Source organism: Musca vetustissima, unplaced genomic scaffold, assembly GCF_032173495.1.
Source record: "Musca vetustissima isolate MV318-11 ecotype Yass unplaced genomic scaffold, APGP_CSIRO_Mvet_v1 utg2939, whole genome shotgun sequence".
Lineage (NCBI taxonomy): Eukaryota > Metazoa > Arthropoda > Insecta > Diptera > Muscidae > Musca > Musca vetustissima.
This window is the reverse complement of record NW_026878746.1, coordinates 11,202-24,739: the sequence shown is the minus strand read 5'-3', so window position 1 is coordinate 24,739 and position 13,538 is coordinate 11,202. Positions and strand designations below refer to the sequence as shown.

The 13,538-nt window shown below is 32.6% G+C and overlaps 1 pseudogene; it reads right to left on the bottom strand.

Annotated features, from left to right (window-relative positions):
* Nucleotides 1-1,519: 1,519 nt before the first annotated feature.
* Nucleotides 1,520-13,079, bottom strand: LOC133323514 (gamma-aminobutyric acid type B receptor subunit 1-like; annotated as a pseudogene).
* Between the last annotated feature and the right edge of the window lie 459 nt (nt 13,080-13,538).

The following is a 13,538-nucleotide window of genomic DNA, read 5'->3' as shown; positions in this document are numbered from 1 at the left end:
AAATTTTGTGCGATGTATTTTTTTAGGGTGCACACCGAAATCGGATGTGCTTTAATGGCATATGGAGTTTTCGGAAATTATTCGCGTTTTACGAATTTTTGGGTACTTCAATGCAACAATGTAGTACATACGCAAAATATATATGGATTGGAAGATAAACTTCAGTACTTCCTGGAAACCGCATGCGCATCAAATAATTTTGAGAATTACGCGATTTACGCAATTTAAAATGTATATTTCATAATATTGTTTTATTTTAAGATGTATTCCTACTTATAGGACCCCAAAATTTATCGGAAGGGTCTTGTTATAATCCGGAAGGTGTATACTTATACACAAAAAGTGATTTTTTTTATATAAGGCAATTTTTCGCCCAAATTCGGGTAATATAGGAGAATAAACCCAAAATTTTTTTCTGAAATTTCTTGTATAAAATTAAAAAAAAATAAATATGATGACATTATTTTTTCGAACCAAAAACAAGTATTTTTCCTCAATATCTTGTTTTGTTGTCGCTGTAATTTACAAACCGCTACACGGACTTGTGTGATTTTGATATCATTTGATTCATCATGGTATTTAGAATCTAAACTAAACTTTAGATTATGTAGATATTATTAAATTAATTTTTAGGTGTGTGTGTGTGTATGTCATTAATATAATGAAAATATGGATGTAATCTCCTATATTTTTTTATTTTTCTCATATTTCGCGAAGATGTGGAACTTTATCGCGATTATAATAGTATATTCATATTCTTATTTTATGGAGGAAGATCTATATCAACGTTTTTAGTCAATATAATAAACGGCGAAATTTTAAGATTTCTTTGTTATGCCGAAAATTGAAACCTCGATATCGCTAGTGGTTTCCGAATCAGAGCATTTTCCTCTATATGTGTACCAAAAATCATTGATGTACCACGAAAACCAAAAGCAGATTTTTTGAAAATGAAATATTAAAAAAGTGGCAATATTGCCCATATATAGATTTTCACATTCTCCACTCTGATAGTCAGAGTGAGAAAATTTTTTCCACTGTGATAGTCAAAGTGAAAAAATTTTCTATTAAAAATTCTCCACTGTGAAGTCACAGTGAAAACATTTCCTATTGAAAATTCTCCACTGTGATAGTCACAGTGTGAACATTTTCTATAGAAAATTCTTCACTGTGATAGTGACAGTGTGAAATTTTTCTAAAGAAAAATGTTATCGTCGCGGAGAGAAAATTATCTGTTGAATATTCTCCACTTTGATAGTTCTGGAGAAATTTCTCCACTGTCATGGAAGAGAGAAATTTTGAAGTACGTTGTACTCTTTTAATTGCTGAGAGTACATAATTGATGATGCTCTCTCTTAACCCTCTTGACAGTTCTCTAGAAATTTCTCCACTGTGGTCATCGAAGAGAGAAATTTTTAAGCACGTTATACTTTTTAATCCCTGAGAGTATATAATTGATGATGCTCTCTCTCTCTCTCTCTTCTGGCTCGATATCCTCCTTATTTTCTTCTTCTTTTCCTTATATCTTAGGAACTAAACGCTGTCGTAGTAAGCGAATTTTTTCTTCTTTCTAAATGGGGAGAAAGGAAGAGACAAGAAGAAAGAAAAAAATTATGGTCAATATTATTTTTAGGGTTAGGACTGATTATTAAAAATATTAATAATAATTTAGTTTTTTATTTTACCTGTGATATCAGTCGTTGTAATTCTTCATTTTCCGCTACCAATTTCTGGTAACGCTCTTCGTCCTCTTTCGAGATGACCGAATCGGGATTATATTTCGATTCGGTTTTATCTTTTTGGTGCCTACAGAAGAAATGACGAGAGAATACATTTGAAATAAGATAAAATAATGATATTGTGGGAACTGGGGGCGTATGACTATTGAAGTAAAGTATACGCTCATACGACATTTAAACGAAACTGTGTGGTAAAATAGAAAACAAATGCAGATATTATTGTTACCAAATTAAATATACATATTTTGACTCGTAGCCCAGAAAATGCCAAATACCTAAATTAAACCTTTGTAGCCATAGTCAAAATAATTTAATTTATTTTAAAAAGGCATTGTTTTAATTTGCATTTCTTACTCAAAAACATGGAATTCTTTTCACAGTGCTCCTATTCTGGGCGTATGTTATTATCTTCACTTGTCTATGTTGGATTTTCGAGTGGAAATGTTTCCAATATCCTTTGCAGTGGATCGAATATTTGCCATGCTATCAGTAATACTAAATCGTCGGATAATAGACACAAGACCATGGTGTATAATTTCCAAGGTTCCACTTTCTTCTAAAAGGAATTCATAATAGATATAATATAATCGAATACACAAATTACGATATAAGAAAATATAAAAAATATAATTAAAATGAATGTATAATATTAAGTAACAACAAGTAAACTATACTGGATGACAATTTTGATATCATGTACTAGGAGGAAACTTGTGAAGCCTTGGAAATATGTCATGTAGGGAGGCAATGTTGCATAATCTGATGTGATTATTAAAAACTTAAAATTAAAAAATATATGAAGGATATATAGCACACATATACCTAAAGACTGAATTTAAACTTTACACAGTGTAAATGAATGAATATGTAGACTTAAGTCCGTCTTTTAAGACGACCTAATGTGACTTGCTATAGAAAATTGAAATGTATTTAAAAACGTGCTGAAGCTTTCAAAGACAAGATGCTGCAGCGATTCGTTATAATCGAGCTGACTTGAAGAGTTTTTCATAAATGGGCTGTAGACAGTCTATATAGACGAATTATTATCAACATATTCCCGGCCATGTCCGCCTGTCTCATGAAATCTCGATTGCCACTTCTCCTAGGAAAAAGGTATCCCCTATATTCTATATCTTGAGACTTTTATTCACGTTTTTCAACAGAAGTGTCTTTAATTTGTTATTTTGGATTCTCACTGGGCAAGAAATAAACACACTGAAAATTATCAATATTAGTTCTCTTTTTAGGTTACCCCTGTAATATGCCATTTCGGAACATTTGATGGTAAAACTCATTTTTTAGGAAAATTGTCCATGTTTGTATATAGCCCCCACAAAAGCACCGATCCGTTTAAGATATTATTAAGATTAAAAAAAAATTAAGGAGAGTATAAAAAGTTCGGACCGGCTGGACTTTAAGACCTTTTATATCCTGTATCGTAGTGCGGAGGATATATTAATTTTGTTATTCGAAATATTCATTTCTGATCCTATAATGTATGTATAATTTTGGTCTGGGTAAAATTCTAAGAAAATCTAACCTTGCCCGCCTGTCTATTGTAATCACACAGGATGGAAAAAAGATCACATATTCGTTCAATTTGATGTCAATGGCTCTTTAAAAATGGTACGTCCCTTAGAATGCTTCTGTTGAATATACCCAATGTTGTGAACAGTAACAAATAGTCGGCCCTTCCGACTTTACCACTTTCCTTACTTGTCAGTTGAGATTTATAATATAATCTCAACTGATTTCATAAGTGTGTTGGTGTTGTCGCCTCTACCTATGGTAGAGGGTATCAAAAGCCAGATGAGCTTAACCCCTTTTTCACTTGTTTTTACATATGGTCACGTGTAATTAACACGTGCCACTAAAAAACGGACAACCCTATCAATATTGTGTCAATAATGTTATGTTTTGTCATGTTCACAAATATTTGTGTAATTTTTCCATCACAACATAATTTTTGTACTAAGCCATACATAATTTAATGTTTTTCATCAGCACCAATGTCCTTTATGTCCATTCCTCATATATAAATGCTATGACATTCGACCTTAATACGTTTTTAATTTTTCCCAAACATTATCAGTTAATTTATAAAATGTCACTCAGAAAAAGGGAAGACCATTCATTTGGACACCACCAATACAAGTGTGCGATGTTATCAGTGTTCTTTGTGTAATTATGTTTTCGTATTTTCCCAACATACACCACCACTACTGAACCCTGCCATTTCGAACGACGATCCTTACTGGTAATGTATTTAATTTATGGACACTGTATGAGGGGGAGAGTAGGGGCGAATGTCTCAGTTTATGAAAGTGTGGTGATAGCATTGTGTGGAATAATGTGTTGGTCAAATAACTGATTGTTGGTTATGGCTATGAATATTATTAATTGATATTTGGTGTTTTGTGGACAACTGAGAGGTTAGTTGTATATGATGAGTTGTGTTTGATTATCAATCGCTTTAAAAATTATTTCCTTTTGAAAACGAACTTGTTTTGGAACGTAATAATATGATCAAAGGCAATTCATGTCCATGAGCTCCAACTTTTGAGTTAAAATTGTGTCAAGACACAATTTATCAGTCAACTCTTTCATAATTATTAAACAAAATAAATATAATGTTTAATATAATGTTTAACATATTAATATTAATAATTATCTGATACAAATTATAATTTCTACTTACTTTTGGAACTATTTTCGCTTTCGTAGTAAATCGATGTATCCTCCAGATTTTACTAAACATAGCACCATAAGCTAATGTAAAACCGGTGGATAATAGCCAAGCTCTAGCTTGGCTATTGGAAAAACGATTATTAATAAATGTAGATTGCTTTTAAATTACCAAGAGAATATTCTGCATAACAAATATAACTTCAAGTTACTTTAGGATATTCATCTGGACTAACAAATCGTCCATCAATACCCAATAAAATGACGGCTGTTAAACAGATAATAACGCCAATTAACATAATTGTATTACATACAGGATGTGATGATTGTATTACTCTGAAAAGAAATATAGTTTATTTTAATAATATATGCAATATAGTTGAGGATCCCATCATATAAAACAATAAACATTATTTTTATATACCTAATAATAAGAATAATAAAAGCCTTTGGCAGTATGTCAAAACCAACATAATCATAAAATATACGCTTATACAAGTTGTTAATTTTATTCACTAAAAACATCTGGTGAGCTGGGAAGTATACACCTTATAATCACAACATATTTGATATCGTTATGTAGAGGCCTCACTAAAATGTAGCAATGTATTTATACCCTTCACCACACTGTGGTACAGGGTATTATGTCTTTGTGCATATGATTGTAACAGGCAAAAGGAAAAGAGATAGACACATGGTTCTTTTTTGAGAATATGCATACAATCCCTTTCTGAGTCGATTTACGCACGTCCGTCCGTCCGACCGTCTGAATTGGGTATAGAATGATGTGTGTTAAGTTTCCTGAAAATCGGTACAGATTTAAATATAGCTCCCATATATATTTTCGTCCGATTTAATGCAAATGGTCCACCAAAGTCCCTATATATATTTCAATTTGCACGAAATTTAACACAGCGTACTGAATTAGGTCTAGAATGATGCGTGTTAAGTTTCCTGAAAATCAGTTCAGATTTAGATATAGCTTCCATATATATTTTCGTCCGATTTAATGTAAATGGTGCACCAATGTCCCTATATATCTTTCGATTTGCACGAAATTTGGCAGAGCGTAATGAATTAGGCCTAGAAATATGTGTGCTAAGTTTCGTGAAAATCGGTTGAGATTTAGATATAGCTCGTCATAAATTGGGTCTAGAATGATGTGTGTTAAGTTTCCTGAAAATCGGTTAAGATTTAGATATAGCTCCCATATATATTTTCGTCTAGTTTAAGGTAAATGGTGTACCAAAGTCCATTAATAGTTTTCGGTTTGCACGAAATTTGCACACACATCTAAAATGATGTGTGTTAAGTTTCCTGAAGTCGGTTCAGATTTGGATATAGCTTCTATATCTGACCAAATGAAGAATTTAGTATCGGTTGCAGAATGACATGTTTATGTATCAAATTTAATTTTACTGGTCCTTTAAAAATGCGACGTCTGTTAGGATTCATCTGTTGAATATACCCAAAGTGGAGAAAGGTATCATATAGTCGGCCCTGTCCGACTTTACTTCTTTCCTTACTGGTTTTTTATGCAGATATGCCTACTTAATAATAAAACCTAAATGAGGTCACAATATATATTTATATTTATTGGTATAGAAATACCCAATTTCCGTCAATTCGGTTGGAAAAAACCTGCCCAAAATCCTGAATATTGGAATGTACCTTTATATGGGTCTATACCAAAGCGTGGGCCGATACTCCAATCAATACTAAGCGTCCTATGAAAATAAGGACAAAAAGATGAACAGGATTCGAGATAGAAGTAGGATATATTAAAAAATCCTTTCTTCGTGAACTGCAGTAGTAGTCACAAACAACAATTTCATCACATTACAACTCAAAACCAGTAAGGAAAGAGCCAAAGTCGGACGGGACGGCTATATGATACCTTTCACCAATTTGGGAACATACAAGAGATGCTCACATGCACAATATCCTGTATATAAAACATACATATCATCTTTAGAGGGCCATTGAAATGGTCTTGAAGGAAATTAAGTATGTGATCTACATAGATATTTAAATCAATTTTTATCAACCCATACACATACTATTCTGGAATCTATGAAAAATTAGATGACAATCGAGCAGACTTGGGTTCTTTGGTGCATCACTTCTTTGGTGCATATAATCTTGAAAAATTTTGAATGGGAGCTATATGTAACTCTGGACCTACTTGAGTAATTGTGGTATTTACTACTTGTTAATCTCGATAGGAGAAACGTGTACCACGTGGTGTACAATTTATATGAACTCAGACTGCAATATACACTAAAACAGAATCGGATAAACTTTAGTTATATGCTACACCATTTAGATCAAATCAGATGAAAATATATATGGAAGCAATATTTGAACCTTAATCGATTTCCTTTCAATGCGTTATGTATTATATTATGTGGAGCAAACCATACCTATCTCTGTATGGGAGCTATATCTAATTCTGAACCGCTTCTTTCTCATCTTCTTTCACTTAATTATTTTCCAAGGTTAAGTTTTCCTCGTGTAAGATGTTATAAAATGTCCGTTCCAATCGAACCTCATATTTCCTTCTTATCCTTTTTTTCATTCCTTTAACTTTTAAACTTTTTAAATCACCTGGGAAACATTACGCCTAGTTGCCGTATTTCATAATCTTTGCTAGGTTTCGGGGCAACGTTTTATGAATGCTCACATAGAAATGAATGAAATTAAAAAGAAAATCTCATGAGAGATATGAAATAAAGCAAAGCAAACCGTTTGTGTTGAATCAGTAGAGTCATTCTGCGAGAGTAATTTTGGTAATATTATTGTTTTTAATTTCATATTGATAACGTTATCCTGGGAAATGGTAATTATTATATCCTTACGGACATAGCTTAATTACGTTCCTCAATACCAATGTGATGAATGTAAAGAGGGAATGTATGTTATTGCATGGAAATAAACAAATTTGATTAAAAGGGAAATGCGGGTATTGTTGAAAATTACAACGTGAGTTCATATCGGAGTCATGTGTTAAGAACACGTCAATATTACAGTCATGTCAGTGGAAAATGCGATTAAACACTTATAAATATCGAAAATAGAGTGTCACCTTTATATGGCGTTTTGTCAACATGGACCTATATCGAGAATTTTTTTTCAAAAGAGGGAACAATTATCTATAGAATATTTGTGTTTCCTCATCACGAAGGAAGTTTTCATGTAACATACATCAAGGATAATTTTACACATTGCTTTTAACAGCATCTGGGATGGTGGCACACACAAACATATTTCCCACTTTGTTCCTGTTTTGAATGAATTGTGAGTAGATGATGACGGAGTACGCATATATTTACCTCAATTTGCCTCAGTCCTACGCGTTTTCATCGGACCAAGTTATTCTTTGTTTTTGAACTAAAAGGATAGGTGGGTGGGTGGTTGGTCGACTGGTTGGATAGTTGGCAATGAATGGATATGGGTTTGTGTAATCCTTTTTTCCGTTGTGTGCGAATGTGAATTCTCTAGGCAAAAAATGTGTGCCAATGACTAGGTTATCCTTTATTTATGTTGATGAATGTACATAGCCAATACACTCCAATAATCATACATAACATTGTCATACTGCAGAGCGACGAAAGAAAAGAAACACCAGACAAAAGCATCTGCTTGCATACGGGAACTATAGGCATAGGTGGTGGTTATCTGTGGAGCAAAACTCAGCAACAGTAGCAAAATGTGAAACATTTTCTCAACTACGAATGCATCACATTGTTGTAAAAGATGGCACGGAAGCGGGTAATGATGCAGATACTGTTGTTTATTTAAGTTTGACATGCATTCAAACTAGGAACACAAATGTAGAATGGTATGCAGGCAGAATACCATGAAAAGTGGTTTTGTTTATAAATAATTGCAATCTGTTCATCGCGAAAAAGGAGGGAATTCTTATTTCAATACAATCGCGAATTTATAGGAAAGTAACTTGCGATACAAAATTCACATTGGAATATTGGCCGATCTTCATAAATCTGAATCAATTTCGAAGAGGCCGTTCGTGTTCTTGAACGGTGGCCTATGTATACGCAAAAAATGTGAATATAGAGCTATGTTTTACATAGCCCCATGTAAACGTCCAGCACTTTTCCGTTGTTTTAATGTTTTAGCCTCATTTTCAACCAAAGCGGCTCAATATTACCATTCCGGTTTCTTGGAGGGTGGTAAACCTCAGTCCATATTTTGACTGAGCCCACCCATAGAAGGTTATAGCCGAACTTTTCTTACAAAGTGTCTGTTATTTGTCACAGAGGGTTCGTGAGGGGTTGCAAACATCTATTTAGAAAACGATCACTATAAGTCTATGTTTGGACCGCCTCATTACCAGTATTTTAACAGCTGTAATTTGACAACTGGTGAAAAAGTACTAACATACTGAATTGAGTCTAGAACGGTGAGTGTTAAAATTCGTAAAAATCGGTTCAGATTTAGATATAGCTCCCATATATATAACGTACAGAATTAAGCCTAGAATGATGTTTGCTAAGATTCGTGAACATGAGTTCAGATTTAAATATTGCTTCCATATATTTTCGTCCGATTTTATGTAAATAGTGCACCAAAGTCCTTAAATATCTTTCGATTTGCACAAAATTTGGTACAACGTACTGAATTGAGTTTAACATGATGTGTGCATGCTTTCAATTGTTTTTAATTTGAAAGCATATTACATGTTGCATATAACGACATTTTAACTTTTTTATAAAAAAAATTGTCTGACTTATTCTCATCATAGGTGGGAAATTTCCTATTTCCCTGAGACTGTTTTGCATGTATTATTTCATGCAAGTATATTCTCTGCATACCTTTAATAAATGGTTACCCTGGCAAGAAAATTCTCTACATGGTTGTTAGTTATATGCAGTGTTGCCAATTTAGCACTTTTAGTGCTAGATTTAGCACCTTTGAAACTCGCTTAGCACCAAAAAAATTGATCTGGCACCTAGCACCTTTTTTAGCATTATTTTTTTTCTGGAATTAGTTGACATTTTGGGTATTATTTCGATTTCACATTGACGAATTAAAATGTCCTTATGTTTCACGCTATGATTTTAATTTTCCAATGTTAAAAAAGTGTCAGTACATTAGTAAATAAATATTAAAGTTCGGTCGGTAAGAACTGTTTTTACCCTGAACCGTGTGTATTTTTTCTCAAAAGACGCCTGCTAGTAAGTTGTTTATTAGGTAAAATGAAAAACCAAATTAAGAGCAATGTAAAAATCATGAACCAAAATCAGAGAGAAGAAAGGAGTTATTTATTCATCGGGAATGCCGAATGCCAAATTATACCCATTTCAGAGTACAGAAAATGGGTCGCGTCCCACGTTATAATGATGATATGTCAAAAGATTGACCTACACTTCGTCGGAAAAGGTTCTAATTCTACCCTACGAGAACACACATAATGCGTCTAAAACCTTCCACATAAAGAAGTTAAAGCTGTACTTTACTATGAGTACTATGTGCCTTGATAATTTTCTGCATATATGCCATTCTCCGAAACCCCATAAAAACCGATAAAAATCAAAAGTTTCAAATTATAGTCAATTTGATGAAAAACTTGCTTGATGAAAAGCTTGTTCCCTTAAAGTCAATTCTTCTAATTTCTCTTATAACATTTTTAGCACTTTTATTTGACACTTTTTAAAAATTTTTAGCACTTTCTGGCACTTTTTTAAACAAAATCTAGCATTTTTTATCAACAAGGTTTTGGCAACACTGGTTATATGTTATGCGAACTTAACGTGGCATTCTTCTTTTCACATTCTATGAATGCATCAGAAGACAATGCAAAAAATACGTACTTTCGAGCCTGTGGCTATGTTTACTTTAGTTTTAGGAACAAAAATTAGCTGTACTATTTTCTATAGAACAATTGTGGTAAACTACTCTTATTATTGCGAATTGTAATGGTTCGCTAGTACTTTAGACAACAATGCAACACATTTAATGCAAACAATAAATTCTTAAACTTTTTGTTTTAAACCCATCCCACCCTACGGAAAAGTAAAGGTATAGGGTGCTGTAAATGTTCTTTGGTTTATTTTTGCTTTTGCTTTGTTACTTACCTTCTATGTTCATTCCATATATTAAAGATAATTAGGGCTAATAGTATAACTATACCACAAAACGATATTGTACACATACAGACAAATAATGGCAGCGATACGGTGCGTAAAACGCGTCTTACAATTGTACGATCCTGAGGAACCACTGAGGGAGGAAAAAACGACGAAAACAATATTATGCATATGATAGTATGTAGATAGAATGTAGAGGAAATTTTGCTTATGCAATAAAACAGATTTATATTGAAGCATATATAAATAATACCCTGTACCATAGTGTGGTGAAGTGTATAAAAAACGAAAATTGGGTTCATAACCTACATTGGTAATTAAAAAGAGATTTTATTTTGAAATTAGTTGTTGATTTCAAATATTGGTTTTACAACTAAATATTCGTGTCAACACGTACTTTGAATTATATTTCTCCATGTATTAAACATACCACTTAACAGGGTTTGTGGCCAAAATATTTCAAACAATATCCATTGCGGTTGTTCCAGATGTCATATTAGTCACATCGTATTTTGTACTAGCATAAGCCCGCTACATTGTTAGCGATACTTTTCATAGTTATAAAATAAATAAACGTTAAATAACTAAATAATACACTTTTGGATTAAGTATAAATTTGAAACATTGTTTTGCATAGAAAAAGCCTTGTACCCAAATTTTATATCCACCCATACTGCCGTGTACAATGTGTTGGACTTTTTAGTACATTTTAGAACTTATTCCTTCAAAATATTTATGTATAAATGTTTATTCCATTCGTATTCTATTTGTTTATAATATACGAAACTACATACCGAATTTCAGAATTATAATTTTTCCTACACAGTGCAATATTTTTCATTTTTGTGTGATTTAGTACGAATTTCCAATAAACCAATAAACCAAGCCTAAGAGTTTGACATTTTTGTATTCTAAATTTACATTTATATTTCTTACCATTCACTGTGATACAATATTTAATACAATTTTCCAAAAATATTTATTCATATCGCTCTATTTGTAATAGTTAATCAGCATACCAAATTTCAGATTTCAATCGCTAATTTTCCATTATACTAAATATATAACTGTATGTGTGTGCAGCATAGTATTAGTAATAGTTAAATCTATGTACCGCGTTTCAGATTTCTATTGCTTCAGGTTCCATTATACTACAGTATTTAGTACTAATTTCAAAAGAATTATACATAGTATTCTATTTTCAATAGACTAAGCTACATACTAAATTTCACATTTATATTTCTACCAGTTCCATAGTATTTTATTACTTAGCCCTTTTTTCAGCACTTTAGTACTAAATTACAAATATATATATATATATATATATATATATATATATTCTAGTATTCCATTTGTAATAGTTAAAGCTATATGCGAATTTTCTCATTTAGACATTTTATAACTTTTTAATATATTCTAGTACTAATTTCACCAAAACCTATGTTTGTCCATCATTATATTTGTAACAGCTTGGGTATTTACCCACTGCCCATCTCTACCCATTCCCAATATCGCTATTTTTAGTGTAGCCCAATGTAAAGGAACCTCCTAATCTATATATTTTTGTCTTCGATTTTTGAGTACATTTGTGGTAACATAGGGTACATAATTTTTTGATGGGGGCAGGGGGAACAGTAGCCCCCATACACATTGCCCCTTTTTTAGATCAGAATTGACAATTATAGAAAAGAATTGGAATGGGCAATTATAGCAAAATGTTAGTAAATATACAAACCACAGATGTATAATAAGTTCACAAACCACCTTTATGTAGCTGTTACCAATTCCCAATTTGTTTTTATGAAAATGATAAAGGTGGAAATATCCGAATCAAAAAAGTGATACTGATGGTAGAATTCGTACAATTCGAGTACGAAGCGATTTAAAAAATGTGGACTGTATACACAAATTAGTATTGTACACATTACTGATGACAAAATTCGTACAATTCAAGTACGAAGCGATTTAAATACAGTAAAATCCCGATAATTCGTAACCCCGTTAATTCGTAAACCCCGATTATTCGTAACAAAATGCCGGTCCCTTGGAAAAACCGCGATAATTCTTAAAAATCCCATATATTTCGGTCCCCTTGATAATTCGTAAATTTTTTTCCAACGAAATGCCTAATTTACTGTTATAAACCTCGATAATTCGTAAACAGAAAATGGTTTGTGCTCATCGTACGACATTAACGGTGAACCACTGACTACTGATTCTCTGGTCGACATCATTAATGAGTGAAAAATTGAGAAGTGAGCGAGTCGCTACCACATCTCACAAAAAAGGGGGTGAATTCGTGGAGCTTAATCGAATATGCCAATTGGAGGAGTGATTATGAGAGGAAAGGCTAGAACGTTTGCCGATAGGTTGGGCTTACACAATTTCAAAGTCTGCGAAGGATGGTGCAGTAAAGACCCATAGCTAGGCCGATATACACAACCTACTGATGTTAATATTAATTAATATGTGACAAGTTTCGTTGAAATCGGTTCAGGTTTAGATATAGCTTCATAGCTTCCGTGTACAATTTCGACCTACTCATGTTGATTGTACACCAAATGATCAGTGGGTGTCTGATTATGATTAAATTTTAAACAGTACAGCATACAAAATAGCGTGTGAGAGTTTGCTTTAAATCGATTTTCGGAATGACATATGTAGGGATTGATGTTAGTCGGTTTACATATAGATAAAGATCACATATTTAAGTTCGTTCAATTTCATGTCAATGTTCCTTCGAAAGGGAGACGTCTGTTATGACACACATACAACATGAGCATGGTACGATCAAGGTAAAATGTACTCCTCATTGCATTTGAATCTATATGTATATAGAAAATATATTGTTTGTGGACTCAAAAACACTTAACAGATTTTAAATAAACGTTCACAATACAAAAGTATTCATACATCTGAAAGAATATATGTATGCACATATGTACATTTGCTATGTGAATATTTTTAGACTTAAAAATTTGGTTGAGTAAAAGTCGCTATATAT